The 21,699-nt window shown below is 39.9% G+C and overlaps 1 long non-coding RNA gene across 1 annotated transcript; it reads right to left on the bottom strand.

The window, feature by feature from the left end:
• Positions 1–14,575: 14,575 nt before the first annotated feature.
• LOC104909775 lies at positions 14,576–21,254 on the bottom strand. The gene is made up of 3 exons (XR_004158924.1): positions 21,110–21,254; positions 19,288–19,349; positions 14,576–16,874 (listed from the first exon to the last, which is right to left on the bottom strand). It is a non-coding gene; the product is annotated as an uncharacterized LOC104909775 (long non-coding RNA).
• Between the last annotated feature and the right edge of the window lie 445 nt (positions 21,255–21,699).

Raw genomic sequence — 21,699 nt, 5'->3', positions numbered from 1 at the left:
GGTCGCAGCGAGATCTCCCTGTAGTTTTCTCTCCTCCAAGTGAAACAAGCCTAATTGTTCTACTTTGATACAGTCATATCGTTGGTTCTGAGAGGGAAATAAGCAAGTGAAGAATACTATTATAGCATGGCAGAGGAAAGAGTTGCTACTGCTAGGAGTACTTCAGCTAGAAACCTGTGCCAGGGCAAATGCATAATGTCTCAGTGGTTTGTTTCTGATTTTTCTCATGCAAATGACAGAATGAAAGAAAAAAAAAAAAAGAGTACCATAAAATCTGCTCAAGTGCTCTGTATCCTCTGTACTGTGGTGCTCACACCTCTTGAAAATTACAAGTGTTCAACAATGAGCTGACATTTATGGGTATAGGTAGGTTTTCCAAATGTGCTTGGGGTTCTATTCTGTTTATATTTTTCCCAAATTATGATGGACCAGAAAATTCAACACTGCTTCTCACACTAAAAATTTAATTAGTGCCCATCCCACAAAGGGATTAGAGAGAGGAAAATAACGCTGCTTTCTAGTTACATTAAAGCATTAAGCACATAGACTAAAATCCAGTAGAGTCACCTCAATCTTTGCAAGGCAAGGTTTCAAGAGGTACAGTGAGCTGAACGTACATCCATAACGTATCTCTAAGGTCAGGTCTGCAAGATGCTAAGTGCAAGATTAGGGCAAGCACAGCCACAAGGATCATGGCTTTTCATCCACCATTCAGCAGGGATGTCATTTTAATCTTCCAACTATGTTTTATATACCTAGCTTCAGTACCAGCATGCTCTCAAACACCAGCAGGCACTGGCATATTGTCTTTTTAAAGCATCTAAAATGTTCTTCTGTAAAAGATACTGGATGTTCCTGCTGCTTAGGAATTGATAAAAGTACTATGGCAGATGGAGAATTAGGTTTACCATTTAGCTGCCCAGTCCATGGACCAATTTCTGTCCACGGATCAATTTCTGTCCACTTTCCTTCAAAACATTTTAGTAATAAAAATTCTCCTTGGGGGGAGGAGGGGGAGGGAGCTACCTCCTCCTCTTTAATTAAGTTTTATTTGTTTATATTTTTACTAGCATTTCTCTTATCCATAGTCATTTTGATTAAAAAGAGATAGTTCCTTTTTTACTTTGTGGTGTGACAGCTTTGTTTCATGTTGCAGGATGCTGAAACTAATTACAGATTGCTAGGGCAAAAAATTAGTCACGTTAGCGATGACATGTTCCTTTCTTCATAATGATACTTCTCTTACTCATTTATGAAATAATTAGTTCCAAATTAAAAACTTGTTTTGCTCTCTGCATTTTTCTGTTACTTCATATGTGACTGACTTTGGGCAAGCAAGAAAGCAAAGTAGATCTTCCTGTACTGTGGGGGAAACTCTTGAGAGAGACACAGGCATCCCTAGCTGCAAACCTAAAAGCAGTCTTGAGGCAAAGAAAACCCCAAATCTGAAGAAAAAAAAAGGAAAAAAAAAAGCCAGCACAGAATAGAAATGGCTTGAGAAGGCTACCTTGCTTATCTTCTCCTATTTGCAGAGAGATCTTCTACTTGGTGTTTTTAAACTCCAGCTTCGGGTAAGCTTCTCCCTCCTGAACCAATTCAAGACAAAAGGCTTAGAGCACTTCAGCTCTGTTGCCAGCCAAAAGCAAGCACACTTCAAGGTAAGGGCAATTTTACAATCCTGCTTCGTTTATCAAACCTGACAAGTACTGCACATTATGCTTTCCATGTAATAGTTTGACTGTAAATTTATCCTTAGTAAGACCCTCTCATATGCATTCAAACTAATTTACTTCTCAGTAATCAAGTCCTACCTTGTAATTTGCTTAAGTGCAGGGCTTAAATTGACTAAATCAAATGCATTTGCGCAAACTCCATAAACAGAGCCATTACCCACCAAAAAAGCAAGTTTAAGAGCATCAAATGCTCCCTTAGAGTGGGAGAGCTGGCTCAGGAGCCCCACATCACTCCAGCTAACAACCATGTTTCACTCTGCATTTCATTAGTCAGACTCAGGCCTCCGATATATTTTTTTCTATAAAGGAAAGCGTAAGAAGCATACAGATCTTTATTGAGTGCTGCAACCAAAGCAGCTAATTTCCCAGTGTAATGAAAAGGAACCAGCAGAGAAAGATGCATTTAAATACTCCTGCTAATGCATACATTAGCTAAGCCACAGACATTCTTAAAGATCTCATCCACCTAGCACACGGTCTCCATTTGCAGAGGAAGTCATAAAACTGCTGGAGCACTGTGTCAGTACATGACTTTTACAGCAGTGCAAACATGGCTGAGTCATTTTCATCAGCCTCCAGCACAGCACCTCAAAACTGACATGCAGTTGCAAAGTAACCATTCAGAAACTAACACGCTGCCTTCGCTCAACAGGGCATTCAGCCTTTTGAGCCTTCCCTTGAACAACATCCAAACCACAATCCACCTGACAAGGATGGACATTTCTATCACCTGCACCACAACTTATCCCAAATACTTGTTAGTATAAATTTAGTTCAGTGGCTTTACAATTTAAACATCACAGTACCGTTAGCAAATGGAAGCCAATATCTAGTTAGGGAAGCCTGTGTGGGTTCAAAAGTATTTAAAAACCTCATGCTTAGTGACTGCTGTAATGCAAATAGGGATTAAGCAGCTATGTTCGTTCTTTAAGTTTCAATCTATATTTCAACTATCTAGCTGCCATGAAGGGAAAAAAAAAGAAAAAAAAAATTATCCAAATTAGTAAGATATTTTTTGTTAATACCTATAAAATAATCTCAAACTTGTATAACTTGAGATGAAAGCCTTAAAATAGTGGGCTAATTGGGAACAAGTGCCAAGTTTTTAATGCAAACAATTAATAAAACATAGCATTTATGAAATGCTTATCTTTAAAATGCTTTAGGAATTCGTTTTTCTATTAATAACCAAAAGTGGTAATCTGGGCTTACTGCAAATAGCATGCCTATGGCAAAGCCATAAAACCCAGGAAATTAAGTCATTCAACACATTAAGTACACCATTCATTTTCAACTGCTTCTCCTTCGCTACTTCTGCCTTCAGCTCCCTATATGCTAATCTCCATCAAAAATTAATAAGTAAGACACCATTGTGGCTACTAAGATAACACGCTAAATAATTATGTACAGATCTATCAAAAACAGGTTTTCCTTGGGCATACCCAGCAGTTCTGGCATACCTTCATATACATTGGCCCTGAAGAGCAATAGCAATGGTAATAGAAGGGATCTAGTAACTGAGAAATAGTTATATATTGCATGGGGTCTCAATGCTCTGTAGCTCAGATATAAAGCACCTGAACAGTATAAGAATTACCAGTGCTTTTGCAACAGCTTTTTTTTTTTTTTAAACACTTGTATTAAGGATTAATTTTTGGTTGATAATAAATGAGGGAACTACAAGTTTGTGAGATGACTGTGAGCTGAGAATGTCGTAGCACATGCACCAGCACAGGCTACTCAACAAGGCTCTTCACTTAGGAAGCAAGGGACCATGGATAGTCGTGGATTTTATTTTATTTTATTTTTGAGACTTCTTAGAAAACATAGTTCTTTTCTTTTTTAAGTATTAGCTTTACTTTTTGTTGTCTTTATATACAAACTATAGTCCAGCACACAGCATACTTGAATATACCCACAGGAACAGGTCCAATATTAGTCACACTTTCATAGCCAGAAGTCTAAAACTTTCAGTTCTGAATTCACTTCCGTTACAATTAGGCTTGTTTAGTGATACAGGGAAATTTATATATGAATTCAGTGAATCCTAAGGAAAATTATTGAGGCAAAGAACTATCAAAGCCATAAAGTGCGTTTACTTTAGCTCTTCCACTGGGGGAGGTGCATTGGAACCCAGGTGCAGGTGGTCAATTGTTTATGTAAAACTAATTACTGCACTCAGCATTCCTCTGCCCAAACCCAGCTGGAGCACGAGGGATGCCATAGGTCTAGAAAATAAAATGAGCTGCAGTAGCTTAATTCCTTTATTTTCTCTGTAAAAGCATACCGGATCACATAGCACATTTTTTGCTGTCTAAGACAACTCTGGAAATTCTAACAACTGATGACAGAAGATACACTTTTGTGGTGCGCACAAACAGCAGTGAATGGTGCATAAAGGTCTCCACATGGACTATTGGCTGATGGTGATCTCATGTGTCCTCTCCGATCTCTCCTTGAAGAGAGGGTACAAGCAGAGATTTCCATTTTTCCTTTCTGGATAGCTGGCAACGCAATCTGTGGCACACAGCTATTGGTCACATAGGCTCTTCAAGCATGAAGGAAGCTTATAGAATCAATCCTTATATTACACAGAGATGAAATATAGTCTCATATTCCTTATTGTGAGAGGAAACCTGGCAAGTATCTCTAAAGACACAGCAAGCCTTCTTATGCTCATACAGTACAGAGTGATGTTGTTTTTTTTTATATAAAAAAAAAAAAAGATGAAATCAATGCAATTCAACCCCTCTATTTTCACCATTCTCCTTCCCTCAAAGTAGACATCCTAGTCCCCAGCAACAAATAATAACTTATTTAGTAGAGATGTGCTCTTTGTTTTTTCACAGCAGTTCAGACATGTACACAGTCAGTCCATCGCTTGTTCTAGTTCTTCTACCATTTCAGACTAATAGAATAAACATTCATTACCCGCTATCTTGTAACAAAGCCTATTAAACAGCACTAAAAGGACAAATGCATAGAAGAGTCAACCATGGTAGCAACACGCACAACGTTATTCTCTTCATGGGTCAGAGGACTCCTAGGAACTGATGACTATTCTACTTGTGATCTCCCTTACAGAAGAAGTCAGCGTTCACCATGTTAAAATGATTCCTTTCACTCTGCATATCGAGACATTTTATTTCTTCCTCAGTTTCTGACTTTCCAGTTCCCCATTCATCCCTTTGCCCCTACCCTAACTACATCTGCCATGCTGCCTGTAAATGCAGCCTATGCAAGCTGATAAGATAGCTATTGTCCTGTCACAGCAATCACATTAGAGGAAACACTGTACAATTACAAAATCAGAAACAGCAAATGAGTTTGATGTAATCCACTGTAAACAAGACTAGCCAGCAACAGCCATTTTACTAATGTGTTTCTAAAAGGCCTCCTTGAAGTTCATTAACAGATGCTTTGCTCACTCTCTCTGCTTTAAAAGCTTGTTTAAAAAAAAATAGAAAATAAAAACACCAGCAGACATGTAATCACTGTGCATACAATACATCTTAAACTTGTGGCAGGGTGCACCAGAAGGCAGACTAGCACAAGGCTATGCAGCCAGACTTCCTACTCAGCCACCATGTTTTTCCTTCCCCCAACAGCTGTTGCTAGATTCATTTTTAATTAAAAAAAAAAAAACTACACTGTTCAGAAGAAGGAGATAACTTACCTTGTATGCAACACACACGATATTAGTAGTATCCAGCTGCCTTTCTTAAGGATGGAGTAAGGAAATAGGTGAAGAACTGACACTAAATAGGTGAAGAACTGACACTACCACAAGATCCTTAACACGAAGCAATGGCTTTAACAAACAAGGCTGAAATGTAGCTTCACTTCTGCCCCTCCCTCACTTACCCAGGTGCTCAGAACCAGGTTATTGCCTCCAGCTGTGTGCCTCAGTACTACCAGCATAGGGGAGAAATAGCAAAGGCTTTTGTATCTAGCCTGCCTCTATAGCAGCTGTAGCAATACCACCACTGGCATGGTTCTGTTCTCTCACTGGGGCCTTGGTGCTCTAGGTGAGTTGCCTGGGCTGCTGGCCTGGAATACTTATCTCCTTGGTTAGGAGTGGGTAGGGAAATTGACAAAGATGATAGGGGAATGGTTTCCCTTTCTGGTGGGTTAAATCCCTTTATTATCTCAAAATATGGAGGTGATTCCTCTTTCAGAACTAAAATGATAAACACTTTTGCTCTTTCACCTTCCCTGTAACTGAAGACAAACAGTCAAAAGTACCTACACTGGTTTTATACTTGGATCCAAGAAGGTAAAGCACTTCATAAGCATCCAATATTTATGTCTGTCTCTAGGTGCCCAGCTTGGGACACAGCAATAAGAGCTGACTATTGAAAAGCAAATACACGTGCATGCTTTTGAGAACTGCTCTGCTGAAGAAGTCCTGCTCAGGTATGCCATGTTGGGAAATATCAGCCAAGTACAATCACGTTTTGAAAATTCAGGTAGAGTTGCCTGCTACATAACCTGCCAGTAAGGTCCTTGTCTCATTTTCTGCCATACATTTCTGTGTATGTCAATTTGCAGTAACATCATATTAGCTGGTTTTTTCCATGATTTCTGCAAACAGGCTACCAAAATATGGTCAGGAGCCTAGAGGAAGGGCTACTCAAAACCAAATAATAATTCTGGATGATCTGTGTGCAGAATTGGAAGTCTGGCACAGGGTATTGTAAGTTCCTGTTGGCTCATAGCAGGGAGACAAGTCAAACAGGGTCAGATGTTACAACATAAAACTCACTTCTAGCTTTAGAAACAGTTATACAATAGGCGAAGAGGTGGGAAAAAGAAGCGGATATACATGAATATCATCTGCCTTTTCTTTGTCCAGTCTCTGGTTTAATAAGGTATTCCTACAATTCTCAGGTATGCTGTTTTTCCTGCTATTCTGGATAAATCATTGTCATCCAGATAGGTTGTCATGTCCTTATTCAATTCCTTCCAGGTAATTTCAGAAAGTATGGATACCACTGGTCCTAGCCTAGTTCTCCCAGAACCCTAGACTCTCTCCTTCAGGAGAAATGCTATATCAGGGCTATAACCCATTCCCCGTCCTTTAGCCATTGGGGTATATTCCCATTAAGGTCTGTGAAATCAGAAGAAAAACTTTTACCCAGCTTTCCCAGTTGTTCTCATTACTCTGAAAGCTTTTATCCCAGAAGACTCCTTCTCAACAGAACAAATTACAACAGCCTCAAGCTCCTTTCGAGTCTCTCTGAATGGGCTACCTTGTTCAGCTTGCAGCAAGCAAGACCCTTCATCATGTTGCTGTCAATTCCAGTACTCAATTCCAACCACATAACAAGCCAGTTCAAATTTCCTTTTGTTTTCTACAACATCAGTGCTTTGCCTTTTATATAAATATTCAACTCCAGATTTTGATGGATATTGATTTGTCATTGTTCAGTTTCACTGTCTGTTCCCTTCTGCCCATGCTGTAAAACAAGGAACAGGGATGCTTACGGTTTCATTCTGGATTACATTTCGCAACATGTATCTTTATTTTTTTTAAATGTTTTTCTCCTGTACAAAACTGAGAAGTAGTATCACTTTCTACAGAGCTGAGCAAAGAGAACCAGAAACTAACTTTGCCATGCATGTCATTCAAAGTGAACACTTGTAAACTGCAGGATAGGATTAATGCTTGATCGATACTGCTGGATGGCTTGTTCAAAGAGTGACCATTAAAAAAGTGCTCAAGCATCTGTATTTGGAAATTGCTTGCCCAGCTAGTTCCCAAAGATATTTCCAATGCAATATGAATAAAAAGTATTCTTGCCAAATGTGGGTGCAAAGGACTTCAAAGTTTAAATTCCTTATAAATAATTTGTAATAAATTATGACAAACTAGTGTAAATGCAACAAGGGATCAAGAAAAAAGGGCTACTTGTTACAAGTTCATTCCTACAAAGAATTATTAACTACCTGCCAACCAGTCTTTCACTCCTAGGTATTATATTATTTAATGATCATGTGGGATCATGTTTTTTAGAGGGAAAAAATTAACACTCAGAACGAAGTTTCCACTGTAACATATTCAGTACAAGGAAGGCAGCACACATAATGCTAAGCTCTTACAAAAACTTGGCTCATAAAAGTTAGAACTGACCATTCTGTTCCTTAATAAATGTCAATGAGACACCAGAGACAATTAGGCTGAATAGTTTTGCTTACTTCACATTTTCTGTTCTTCAGATATAAGGCTGTTCAACTTTTTCTGTTTTATCAGTGGTATAAAGGTACTCTCTGAGGACAGTTTGAAGGGGAAAAGCAACAAACTGTTCCTGGCAGAAAGGACACATGGAAATGCTGTGCTGGGGTAAATTTGCAGGGAGTTCTGCTTTAGAAAACAATTTAATAGCCTTTTCCAAACTTAGTATCACATTTCTTTCTGTCTTCTCAAATTTCTTAAGATATCTCAGCTAAACCAGTTTTTCTATAATAACCATAAGTATGGATAAAGATGGATCTCCATTCTGAAGACCTGACCATTGGCATAACTTTTGAGATTAATGTCAGTACCTGACACTTAGAACTGCCATTTCCTTGTTCACACATCCCCTTGCCAGAGGGCAGACAGCAGGTGCATTTGTTGGGACCAATTAAACTAAATGAAGCCAAAAGCAGATAAAAGCTGCACTGAAATGTGCTAAGCCAAAGCATTCCTGACACTGTAAATACTTAAGAGTGATCCAAAAGGTCAGAGGATAAATAAATCAACAGCTTAAGAAAAGATCATTTGTACCCATCCTATTTCATTCAGAAATGAATGAATGGCATTTGAGAGAAAAAAGAATTTTAAAAAGACTGGGTAATTACAGAGGTTGTTTAACATTTCCAAGCAGGGCTTTGGATGATCACTTATGAAAATGAGAAGACAAAGCATAAGGACAAGGGACTGTTGGTGGCGTGCAGTCACTGTGAGCCTGAGTGTATGGAGCATGAGCAGAAGCCTGGCTGCTGGGTTACAATTAAAAGCTATACAGAGCTGCCCCTCCTCAGGTCTGGTGGCATCACTGCCTTCAAGGTCATGGGCACACTGAGACCATGGAAGGCAATAAAAATTGTGGGAGGAAGAGAAAGAGAGAAAACAATCAGCTGAAAAGAGCAGAAACTCTTTCTGAACTGTGGGGACAAAAAAAAGTAGTAAATTAGGATTCAAACAAGACAAGGAAAATGTTGCTATTAGGATTGTTCTTTTGTGGTAATTAATAATCAAACTGTCACTCCGAGTCACCCCAAGGTGAGGCAGGCAGCCTCAGCAGGGAGGATTTCAGCACAGCGCAGACCCTCCAGAGGCATTCTCATTTTAAAAAGCGAGAGAAAGCAGGCATGCTCTTCAGTTTTGCTGGTTTGGGTTCTTCAGAGAACAGCAGGAGACCTTGGAGCAAGCCCTTGGTAGAGGCAAGGATGGTGCCAAGCGTTTCTGTGCTCTCAGAAGGCAAGCTGCTGCAGCAAAGAGATGAGCACCAGCAGTAAAAGTGAGAGTGGTTCAGAATTTCCTCTGGCTGTTCTGAAACAGCCTGCAAGGAGAGAAAAACCTCTGCCTCAGGAAGCACTGTAAATGTTTTGCAGAATATTAAGCACAGAGATTATGAAATGCTGTTAAGACAGCACAACTCCTACCTTGGTTTGCTAAAGCACACCTTGACATAAACTGTTGTATAGTTAAGGTGTCAGGGCCTCAGCCACTTTCTTAAATTGAATTCCATAAAAGAATTGCTGCGCTTTTGTGAACTGGGTCCTGCTCCAGTTAGGAGTCAAACAGAGACTGGCTGCAAAACTTAAAAGAAAAACATTCTGAGAATACAGAAAAGCAATCCTGCCCACTGGTGGAAATCATCCTTTGAGTAGCACACTACAGGGGAGGTATTAGAGAAGAACAGAAAGGTCTTAGAGCTGCACTGACGAGGCAGAAGCAAAATTTACATTGATATACATTTACTATTAAGATAACATTCAAAGAAAAACTGTGCAAGGATCTGGACCCTCTTGAACTCCCTTTATCATGTACTATGTATAACCATGCAGAGCAGCAGACCAACAATGCCAACGCTACAAAGTATATTCAAAATGCTAATCACAACAGAAGTCTCAAAACACACCTTGTGCACTACAGCAGGGAAAAAAAAGCTTAGAGGCAAATAGCAGGAATTCTCATGGCATCTCAAGACCCTGCTGAGGCTGGGCCAGTCAAGTGTCAGCAGCTGCAATGTACCCGGTCCCTGTCAGAGAAGCAGAGGTCGGGATTAGCAGCAGTTTGTATGCCATGACAGCTCTGTACCTATCCACATGCTAGAAATCAACAGAGCCCAGCTGAGCAGCCTAAAGTGTTCCTTAGCTAAATGGCTAAGTCTAGGTTTATCCAGAGGTGAGAGCTTTCTCTGGCATCTGCATGACTGCCATAGATAGAATTGCCTGTCCATTGGCTAAATGATGTGTGCATGCACTGCAGGAAGCTCCTTATCCCTGGAGAGGGGAAAAAAAAAAAGAAAAAGAAAAAAGAAAGACTTTATTTTGTATGGCTCAGGACATCTCAGCAGTACGCAGACTTGTGAGACAGAACATAGTAAAGAGGCCTGGTATACCAGTCCTGCCCTCATCAGCACACCAATATGCAGTTTAGTTGTACTATCTATGCACTAACATATTTTTTTTCCACAAGCTAAACAAATGTTTTTAGAATTCAAACTATTCCATCATTATAGGTGCCTTGGAGGAAAAATCAGTTCTTTCTTAACCTTACCAACATTTTAGACTTGCTTAGCTAGTGCTTCTTTATTAAATCAATTTTTCTTAAAATGATCCAAGCAGATTTAAGCAATAAGGAGATTCTCTGGAAAAAAAACCTAAGAGTTTTATTTCATTTATTTCATAAATACCCTCAAAACATCCACACTGTGGTTGTACAGAAATATTTCTTGTCTATAATTATGCTCAGTTTTCACTATTCCCTTTAAAGAGAAAAGATACCCAATTTAAAGAGAAGGAAAAACAAACAAACATGCAAACAAATCACACACACCATCTATAGGAGAACGTCTCCTCACTTCAAGATGGCTGAGGACATGAGTATTCTCTGCTTTCCTCTTCCTGGAAGATCTCTGGTGAAACAATTCTGCATGGGGATAACAGCAACATTTGGTCTACAGAACTCACTGTCTTATTTTCTTTACTTGGAAGGAACTGGAATAAACAAGAATCTTCTGAAGTACTCCATTTCATGATTGCACAGTGGCCCTTTATTGGTTATCTTAACAATAATGTCAACAGTAAGAATTATTTTATTTTATTTTTTTACACGATAATTCACTCATATCTCCTTCTACCATCCAGTCAAGCAGAACTGGGACAAAATCAGGAGACCAACCCTTTAGGGATCTTCAAATTAATAAAAATAAAGGCACTTTGTCCTGGTAGAAAAGGTTGTATGGCTGGAAAGGGTTTTGCAATGGTATGTTTTCTGGCCAACATTTTGCAAAACCATGTCCAAACTCAACCATGCCAGAATTGTTCCCTAACGCATTGCTAAACTCAGTGAAAGGAAAATCTTGTTTTGGTTCAGAATGGCACGTTGAAGGCACCACTGCAGATTTCTGCCAGGACTCCAAGACTGCATTAGAATGGTTTCAGAAAGTTGCTCTAATAGCTCTTGTCTCATACTCCCATGAGATACAGCTTATTTCAAGGTCAAGCATTTAAAAACAGCATTCCAGAAGGATGTCACCTGGCTGCATCCTACGACTTTAAAGTCTACAGAAGCAAAATGGTGTACTGAATATGTGTGAGACAGCTGAGAAGAAAAAGAGCCAGAGTGGAATACTGAGATGGGCAACTCTCAGTTGGTACTTCATGGATGTTTGGCTCCCCACAGTGTCACCTGGTCAGGCTGTGGTCCCTGCTGAAAGAAACTCCCTTTGTTCAGGCTCACCCAGACTCATAAGTAAGTTTGGTTTTTGGCAGACTATAGCAGAGGATGAGCATCCAAAAGAAGGGATTGGAAGCTCATTTACTTTGTAACTTACAGCACACACTGTAGGAGCATACTAGAATATAATTAAGGCAACTATATTAGATTAGATATTATTTTCAGACAAACCCAAAATCAGAAGGCAGGCTTTCAATCAAATGTCATTTCACAGATTAGGGGAAGAAGTGACTGAGCAAGAAACCAGGTCTTTATTGGATGCAGCCCAGGGTTTGGAGCCTGAATCAGATGCTTGAACATTTTGGAGCAACTACATATTCTCCCATTTACTCTGGGTCATTTGGAGTAAGTCAAACATTTGCACACTGATAAATAGCAAGGGATACTCCAGTAACTTGTGTATACTTGTGAAATTCTGCTGTGCAAAGCTGTCTGTCCTCACAGTTTCACCAGACAACTGTACACTGAAGTTGTGCATCTCTGAGACATCATGTCTGATGACTTCATGCTCTTGGGACACAGGAATTCCCATGGGAAAGAACCCAGAGCTGGCTTACCTGCAGGACCTCATCAAGTGACTCAACATGCAGTTGTAGGAGCTGAGACAGCTACACCAGAAACCAAGTGTTTTCAAGAGATGTAACGGTAAAATGTGATTCTGAAACAGTAAAATAAACAGACTTTGGCTATCAGCATGAATTAATGCTACTTATTGGTCATAGGGTGACACAGGAAGAATGAAGAATCCTTTCAATTGTCCCAGAAGTGAGCAACTGGAGAGAAGTAACATCTGTGGAGATTTTGAACTAGCACCTATGCAATGGAGTGGAAAGCTGCATTCCTATTACTGCTTAACACTCGCACATACGTGAACACTGCCATTTGATACTAGCCAATTTTAGGTCTGATCTTTGTTCAGGATGAAGGTGACTCCCAACAGACCTATGAGAGGAGGGCACAGGTGCACTGCTCCCACCTCACAGGTAGCTCAGCAGGGAGGGTGCTTACTGAGTTGCTGAACCCAGTAGGGGAGGAAGGGGGATCAATTGTGCTAACCAGAAGTTAGGAACAAGCTACATCACAAAAGCCAGCCCCGTATCTGCTCCAGTGCCTACCTAATGGCAGAATTTATGCTGTCACCCTTCCTTTGATCAAAGGGCTTGTTTTCCTCTGTCTTCCTTCCAATCGCCTCCTTTTATGAAACTCATAGAAATTTAATTATTTTTGAGATGTTCTCTCCCTCTACTCTGTCTGCCAAGAATGATTGAAGTCTGCCAGCACATCCAGAAGTAATTAGGAGAAGACACACACTGGCAGCAAGATTACCCCAGGCTCTTTCCTTTGGAAATCAGGCTAACACTCACAGTATTATATTTATTAAAACTGTCCCCTGAAGTCAGATTTATGATTGCTGAAGTCCCGTTACTGGTGATATGGCCAGTATGGAGATTTTTCGAATAGTTTTGGAGGATTATATTTGGTTTCTACAAATCAGACTGATTTCACCCCTTCAGCCCCAGGCAAGCCATCTAGGAACAGTTCTCCCATCTGCTAAATTGAGATGAGAAGTGCTTACCTGCTTCTTCATCTGCAAACAGAAACAATGGTTTGAAGATCTTGCAAGCATTGCCCTAGTAAAAAGTAATTATTGTAAACATTGCTGTAAAATTAGTGCATACACATTGTTTTCTTCTTGAACGGCTGCAGTTTTTTAGAAATAGAATTGCTACAGAGATTCAATTCTTATATGTATTGAGGTGCATTAAAGGAAATCACACACTTAGCAAATCTTCCACCAAGATTGCTTTTCTACCACAAATTAACTCTTAATGCTTAGTAAAAGAGAGCATTTTATTAAGCAGCTTCATTAACTTTAGGAAGAATATTTGACAAAAAAAGTAATGGATTGCAAAAAGTTTTAGGCAGGACTTCCTAAAGCATTTCCTCCTCAGTGGGCACATCTCCTAAGGTCCTGAGTTCAGAGCAGCCTCATGGGAAGCTTTGCCAGTGTTTAACACGGAACGGCTGAGATGGAAAGGGACCCGTGTGCCCATCTGCTCCAACCCCTGCCCAAGCAGGGACGCTCAGAGCAGGGTGCTCAGCATCACGTCCAGGTGGCTTCTGAAGATCTTCAAGGAGACTCCACAGTCTCTGGTCAACCTGTGCCCGTGCTCCATCACCTGCATGCACAGTAGCACTGCCTGATGGTCAGAGCACACACCCAGACCCACTCACCTGCCCCCTATCTCCATGAATCCCCCCTGCTGGCCTGCAGCCGAGGGCCCCGTCACATCCCTCCTGCGAGCTGCTCAGGGAGGGCGAAGGTAGGATGGAAGGTGCCACCCTCCCAGCGCTCTCCCGTGGGAGGGGAACGCGAGGACTACGGGCGGAGGCGGGGCAAAGGAGGAGGCACGAGCCACCCAGCTACGAAAGGCCGGGAACGGGCAGCCAGCGGCACCTCTACGCCTAACATTCAAACAAAAGCATCTGAAACGCCTCCCAGAGCAGGGAACGCGCTTCGCACCCACTCTCGTAAGGATAACGTCTGCCCTCTCACAGCCGCGTAGGATCCAGTTCTGCCCGCGAGGGGGCGCCGTAGCACCGCGGCCGGGCGCGTTCCTTGAGGCCGTCCGCCAGCTGGGCGAGGGCCTCAGTGAAGGGTGGCGTTGGTGCCACCTCGGATAGGTGCCGAGCAGCAGCGCTCCTGTCGTCAGGCTGCAAGACAGCGTAACTGAGCGTGCCGCTTAGCAACGTCTCTTTCCACGCACAAAACAACGAACTGCTTGCAAAGACGCACGGTGTGAAATTAAAAAAATAATCCCCACTCGGTGTCATTTTGTGTTTGACGTGCACAGAAAGCTTTCACATAATAACTCAAAGGAGAAGAGCGGTCAGAAAAAAAAAAATAACATTTAATTATAAAAGAGCCTTTTAAATTAAAAAAAATAATAATAATGGCACTAAACCAGAAACAAAGTTATTTAAAAGATGATAGCCAGCAAGTTGTAATGTTACGCCAGAACCATGCAGCTGTTCCCATCCTCTGCACTTTGCTCCTGATTCAAACAACACCTGGCGTCCCAGTTGCGAGCAGTAGCTTACAGAACTATGCATACTACAACACATCATTTCTACCTTACATGACAAAAACACCTTCTATTACATTAAATTAATAAATATTTTGCCTAAGCACTGCTCTGGTTTTCTGCTCTATCCCGTAAAGAACAGCAAGTGAGTTTTGTTCTACTGACAAAGTGATTTGTCTCATGGGGAGTGCTACCATGGCTCAGTGCAACACCATGGGGGTACCCACAGAGGCAGAGCATTGGGAGCAGACCTGCTACAGCAGTCTCCAATTTCCTTCATCCTGCTCTGGAAAATCCTTCACTATATCCTCTCCGAGCCTTTTTAAAAACAATGAATACTTACACCCCTCAAATTATTTGTACACTGCGGATAACTAATCAGAAGGTGCCCAACTTTTTCCATGACCTGTCAGAATTCTACTTCACTGCTTGTGTATAAAATAGAGTTCGAGCGGTTTCTTTGGGAATAACACAGCCAGGGCCTGTATCCAAAGCTCAGTAGGAAGGCCCCTGATTCCTTTAATCAGCTTTGATCAAGTAAAAAAAAAAAAAAAGTCAAATGCAGTTCTTGATTGTATATAGACATTCTCTATGAGGTCAATGTAATTCTGTGTGAATTGGAAGAAAATGCTTAGTTCCAAGGATATCATTTCACAGTAGTTACTTCAGGAGGTTACTTTAGCACGCAGGTATGCACTACAGCAGGGGTGAGCTAGTTTACAAATAAACTGTGAAGTGGTACACAGGTTTGTGAGCCCAAAGCATTGCTATGGGGCTGGATTCTGAAGCCACGGTCACAGCATGTCAGTCTATAATTCAGTATCAGTGAATTCCACAGGGAGAATTCAGTCCTTTCTTCCCCGCCAAGAGGAGGATTTGCAATAATTCACCATTGGACTATTAATTTTCAAGTGGTTTAACAGCATCTATCAGGGAAGGTAGAACTTGATTCTGGCCTCATCCAGGGTAGACCAGATGTAAAGCTGGTGTAGGTAATACCAAAGAGCCTATGTACAGCAGACCTTTACCCTGATTTTGAGTGAAAGATTTGGTGGTTTGCTACTGTGAAACTGAGCCTACAGTTTCTCTCCACAGTTATTTTATTCACCCTGAAAGTCTTCATTGTGCTCATAATTGGCAGATTTTGGCAGTTCACAAAATGCTCTGCAATCTATCAGATGTCCAAAAACCTTGAAATCAACATTTGCAACATATCCGTGTATCACTGCTGGAAAAACTCAGACATCTTTCTAGTGGTGACAATATCTCAGAAAGGACACTGCCAAGAGTGGTGAGCTTTAAAAATGACTCACTGTGTTATACTGTCCTACTTTAAAATTAAAAAAAAAAATAGTATCAAGAATACAATCAGCCATAATAAGAATAAAAATATTAAAAAGATCTAGCAAAAAGATGCATAGAAAGCATTTTCACAGTTGTTTTTAAATAGTTTCTATCAAAGTTTACCTAGAAAGTGAACAAAATTAGGACTTCCAAAAACAAAATATATATTGTACTGCAGTTTTGTCCTGCAAATTTCACACTTACTTGAGAAATGGTTTTAGGTATTTTTAATACTGTACCATTCAGAAGTGCTGATCAGGATTTGGTTCTCCAGTGTCCTATCACTGCAAAAACCTATGTGAACACACACTTCTATGCAAACAGATTTGAGATCTCTAACATAAAGAGGTTAAACATCTGTTTGAAAAATAAATTCTTCTGAAACCAGACCTACCAGATGGGAGTATCATCAAGGGAGATTAGTGCCATTAAAATGTTTAACTGACTTATTCTCATATCAAATGAGTGGGAAAAGTTCTTTCTGGTATCTTGCTGTAAGTAAAAGTGAAAATTTACTACTAGGGTTTCCATTGCCTTTCGTTTGTTTTTTTAACTAGGTACGTTTCTATTAATAAGTATAATACAGTTGAATGCTGAAAAACACACTACCCCTTTGAAAAATTCAGCATTACAAAGTAAGTCCATGGTTTGTTCTTTTGCTATTTGCTTAGCTCTGCTTGGATTTTATAACCCACTCAGCATTTGGGTTGAGCTGGTAGAGGTCCTTCATGTAGGTATCATCATCAAGGCAACGTTCCCCTTAAAAACAAAACAAACAAACAAACAAACAAACAAACAAAGGTTATGTGGCTACATCAGTAAAGAAAAAAATTTAAAATAAGAAATTATTTTCAAAGTTGCTGGTTTATTCCATTTAAGTTTTCAAGCTATTTCTGTGGTATTTAACAACGGACAACATAGCTAACGCCTAGAAGTGCTTTTAAACTTCTCATCCATCTTGGAGAGGAAGGGATGCAGGTTGAGGCTATGAGGGAAGCTGTGGGAGGTTCCAACACTGTGGCACAGGGTCAGATTCTTCACAGACTATTTGCATAGAAGCTCCACTCTCTGAAGGTTTAATAAAGGAAAACAGGGCCCTGGTTGTCTTGTGGTTAATTCGAAATTTCACTGAAGCCCATTAAAATTTCTTTCTTTTCCGAAATGGAAAGTTTGAGCAGGGTTTGTCCTTGTTAAGAAGGTATTATTCCCCACTCTGCTTCTCTTGGTTAACACTTCTGCATAGCACTTCTAATGGTTACTGACAAAAGAGAGAAAAGTAGTAATGTTTTCGGTGCATTACGAGAAACTCATTTTTGTCTTATACCTATGATGAAAATAACATGCTGTTCCATCAAGATCAGTTTTCTCCTCCCATTTCCCCACAGGCTTTTGCATTTGCAGCTATGCACTACAGCCCCTCTCCTACTCCACCGTACCAAGTAATTAAGGTAGATGACTGGTAGCTTCTTTAATCTGCCAACCAGATGTTTCTGGAAAAATACTCTCCTAAAGCAGAAGGCAAGCAGAGGTGTTACCCTGCAGCAGGGTCAGCCTGCCAGCTGTCTTCACACTCTGCTTAGAGCAGGCAAGCAAATGAGATTGTCTGCTCAAATAGGCTCTTCCTGATAAACCTCCATCCCCTCCCCATGCCTGAGGGCAGCCTGTTCTCTCTCAGGCATTTTTATCCCAACCTGTATGCCATGTACCACCCACACTCCTGGATGAGTCCCTCAGTGACAGCAAAGGATGAAATAAGTTGTGGATGACCCACCCCTGAATGTGTTCAAGGCCATACTAGATGGGGCAGCTTGATCTACTGGGTGGAAGCCCTGCTTACGGCATGGGGCTGGAACCGGATGATCTTTAAGGTCCCTTCAACCCAAACCATTCTGAAATGCTATGAATTCTGTATCCAGTCGTGCTCATGAAGCAATAGCAAAAGTCCTGTTCAGTGCCATGAAGACCCACAGTGTACTGGGCACACCAAAAAATGCCTGGAAACTTCAGCAGCTCCATCTGTTAGGGTAAAGGACATCAGCATTGCTCAATTTACAAATGTGAGCAAAAGCATATGAGCCTGTCAGCTTGTTTGCCTTTGGGCTCCTTGTACATCAGCTACTTTTGGAAGATAGGAACTGCAAAGATCTGGAAAGCTGGTCTATGTTAACCTGCATAGCAGGTTAATGTCAGGGAGTTGTTCTTGTCTCAGCCGAAAGACTGCGTGTATAATGGATATGCAAGAGAAAGATAATATACTAATCTGGCATCCAGATATCCAGATTTTTTATTATTGTTTTTTGGTCTTCAAAGCTACTAAAAACACTAAAACATCTCTCGCAGGGAAAATATGAGTGTTATTTTTTAACTTACATTAAATTTTTCAGTTTAGACATAACAAAAAAAATTGAAGTAGTGATCAGGTTAAATGGAATAATGATAAAAATAGCAACTACACGTAGTATTTAAACATGCAGTGCAGACATACAGCATATTCATGGAATTTTATGCTTTCAAATACAGCTTAATGTGGAAAAAGTGAATGTAGGATGTAAGTTCAATACAATGCTATCTTCTAGGTTTTGGGGTGTGTCTTTTTTTTTTTTTTTTTTTGCTCAGCATCTGAAAAATAATGGGAACTGATTTCTAACACAAAAATACTTTTGCGTTCATCAAAGGAAATTTCTGAACTGCTTTCAATGTAAACCTTTGGCCTTCACCTTGCTGATCTGCTATTTGCTTTAATCAGTGGTTACACAGAGCAGGAAAGATTAACTGTTTGAAAATTTCATTACTTGGTCATTTTTCTGTTTTAATGGTTATTACCTCATTGGAGCCTGCAAGCAACACTCCAGTGAAGAGCATAAGGGCTGTAAGTTCACTTACTATGCCTCAGTACAAAGAGATGAAGAAGATGAACTTCAAACACCTTTCTATGCTTCTTTATTGTACATATGTATCAAGAACATCTGTAACAGTAGTCTTCCTCCTCTAGAACAGATAATAATGTACTACTAATATGATGATTACACCACCTTCTCTGCTTCCTTCTCCCCAAGGTTAACTTTCTGCTTTAGTGTCAGGATGTGAATAAATGTAGTCACACAGTAAATCCATGTATTAAGTGCTGAACAGTCTTATTCTAGCAAAAGAAGCTGTAGAGAGCCATTCTTACCAATATTTCCTCCTATTTCATAAAGGAAGACCTCTTCTTTCTTGAGTGTTTGGACATTTCCACTGTCAGGAACAAAAAGCATAGATTAACTGTATTGCAGAAGAGCTTGTACACTAGCAAAGAATCTGTACGCCAACAACTGAGACATGTCTGGTAGAAGTCCTGCTAATTAAGATCAGCAGTGCAGCAGCTGTAAATCCTTTTTGTTTATACTCATTTACTGATAAAGTGAACAAGAACACCCTTGCATGCTAATGCAAACAGTCCTGCAAGTGAGCAATAAACTACAGAAAAGGTATAAATAAGATACATAAGTCGCTCCAAAAGTAATACCTCCTATGTATTTCCAGGGAAACTACAACAGATAAAAGACAACACAATAACATTATTGTTATATATAATTCTCAGCAAGAAAACACTATTTTTCAATGTTATCACCATGATTAGCTATGCATTTTTGCCAGCCATGAACAAGAACCTGCATACCATGCTTGTAGCAAGTCCACCAGTGCAGGTGACCCACTGTCATTGTTGCTGTTGTTGAAACACACCACCTATTGCCTCGCTGTGCTCACATAAGACCATTTGGACTCCATAAACATTCAGCAAGCATCAGTGAATGTCAGTGGGTGCCATTTTTTCTGCATGGAGGAATTCAATTCCACACCTTTGCTTCATGGGCACTTACATGTCAGACACTATTCTGTCAGACTGCCCCTCTGCTGCCATCTGTCACACAGCAACAACGTGTAACAGAGTATCGGTAGGAAGGTTCAACCTGTACTGCCACACCACCAACTTTCATGTCATGAGCCAACATAATAAAAGCGGAGGCATTACTTTTGGAGCAGCCTTCATAGGCGTGAAGATTTTGTGGTTTTTAGAAAAGCATTCAGTTGTTATTAGCAAGTAACCTGATATTTACCCTCTAATTTTTCTTTCACTTCTGCTGCAAAAATAAGTATTCCCCTCACACACTTCATATGTCTGAAAAAGCCAAGCGGTTGGGTACGGAAACCATATTCTTGCTGGTTTTAATTTTGCTGCAACTAAAAGAAGTGGAAAAACATACAGTGGAGGAATAAAGTCTCTGAATTACAAAAAGATTTTATTTTTCTCACTGTTTAATTCTAATAATATACGCTATGTTGCAGCCAAAAAAACAACTTTCTTTCAAAAAAATATCCCTGAGAACAGCTCTTAAGAAAAACTGCCTTCTTGATTTCACACAGAGCACTGTTACTCCTTCAGCATGAATAGTTGTATATGATGCCCACGTATGTTAATGATTTGGGGGTTTTTTGCTAAATCCATGCTGATTTCTTATTTTGCTCATGTGTATATAAAATATATGTAAAATCTTTTCTAAAACTTCTTCATTTCTCAATGGATTTGGATAACTAAAACTTTCCTTTTAAAATACTGACGAGCAACATTTTCAGATATCTATATTCCAGTACCTGTACTATTGTTATATATTAACGCCATTTTTATATGATGTTTTCTCTTTTCCTCATCTCTTTCTTTCTTAGACTTGTTTTCTTGGAGATCCCTTCTTCTTCTGAGAATATAACAAAAGTATTCTTTTAATAGAAGTATTAACCCATCAGACTACAGAGCTGATCAGTTTTTACTAAAAGTTTTTGTGTATTCCTGACGGCTTCATGAGCTTTAGAGGCATTAGAAACATGACATTAATTCCTCAAGTGTATATTCCAATGGGCTAAATTTGACCCCAAAGTTCACGAACTCACTTTAATTCAAACAATTTTTAAACTTTTTTTCTTGATAGAAATACACGTTAATATAAATGTATTTGTACCTTTTCTCACTGAGAAATCTGGCTACTATATCACTGGCTTTCAGGTCTTCTGTTAGCTGTATTGCCATGGAAACTTTCGAAAGATGAGGTGCTTGCACCCGTATCACTCCCTGAGGAACATCAGCCTGCAAAGCAATAACAGTGTTGGAACAAAGCTGTGAGCAGCTGGCTTTGATGAGTTACTCAAAATACAGTATGAAATAAGTAACAGTACGGTGCTCTGTAAGTGCACTTTACCACTTTCTACTACACTTCGCTGCAGAAATACGGTAACTACAGAGAAATTCAGTAAATTGCATAAGGCCTTCAAATCTCTTTTTACCCACATAAAGAATTTCAGAACAAAAGAATAGTAGTGCTTAATTATTTTTGAAGATGTTAGAAATAACAGCTACTGCTATATTAAGAACACACTCAGGTATGACAAAAAGCATATGAGACTGACACACAAAAGACAGAAAGACTTGCTGTAGGCATGAAAGCCAAGCAGTTCCTACATTCCATGCCCTCCTGAAACTTCCAGAAGTAACCTTTCCACTTTCATTCAAACTGAATTTCATGCTGAAAGAGAAAGGAAAAGGAAAAAAAAA

Source organism: Meleagris gallopavo, chromosome 2, assembly GCF_000146605.3.
Source record: "Meleagris gallopavo isolate NT-WF06-2002-E0010 breed Aviagen turkey brand Nicholas breeding stock chromosome 2, Turkey_5.1, whole genome shotgun sequence".
Lineage (NCBI taxonomy): Eukaryota > Metazoa > Chordata > Aves > Galliformes > Phasianidae > Meleagris > Meleagris gallopavo.
This window is presented reverse-complemented; position numbering and strand designations above follow the sequence as displayed.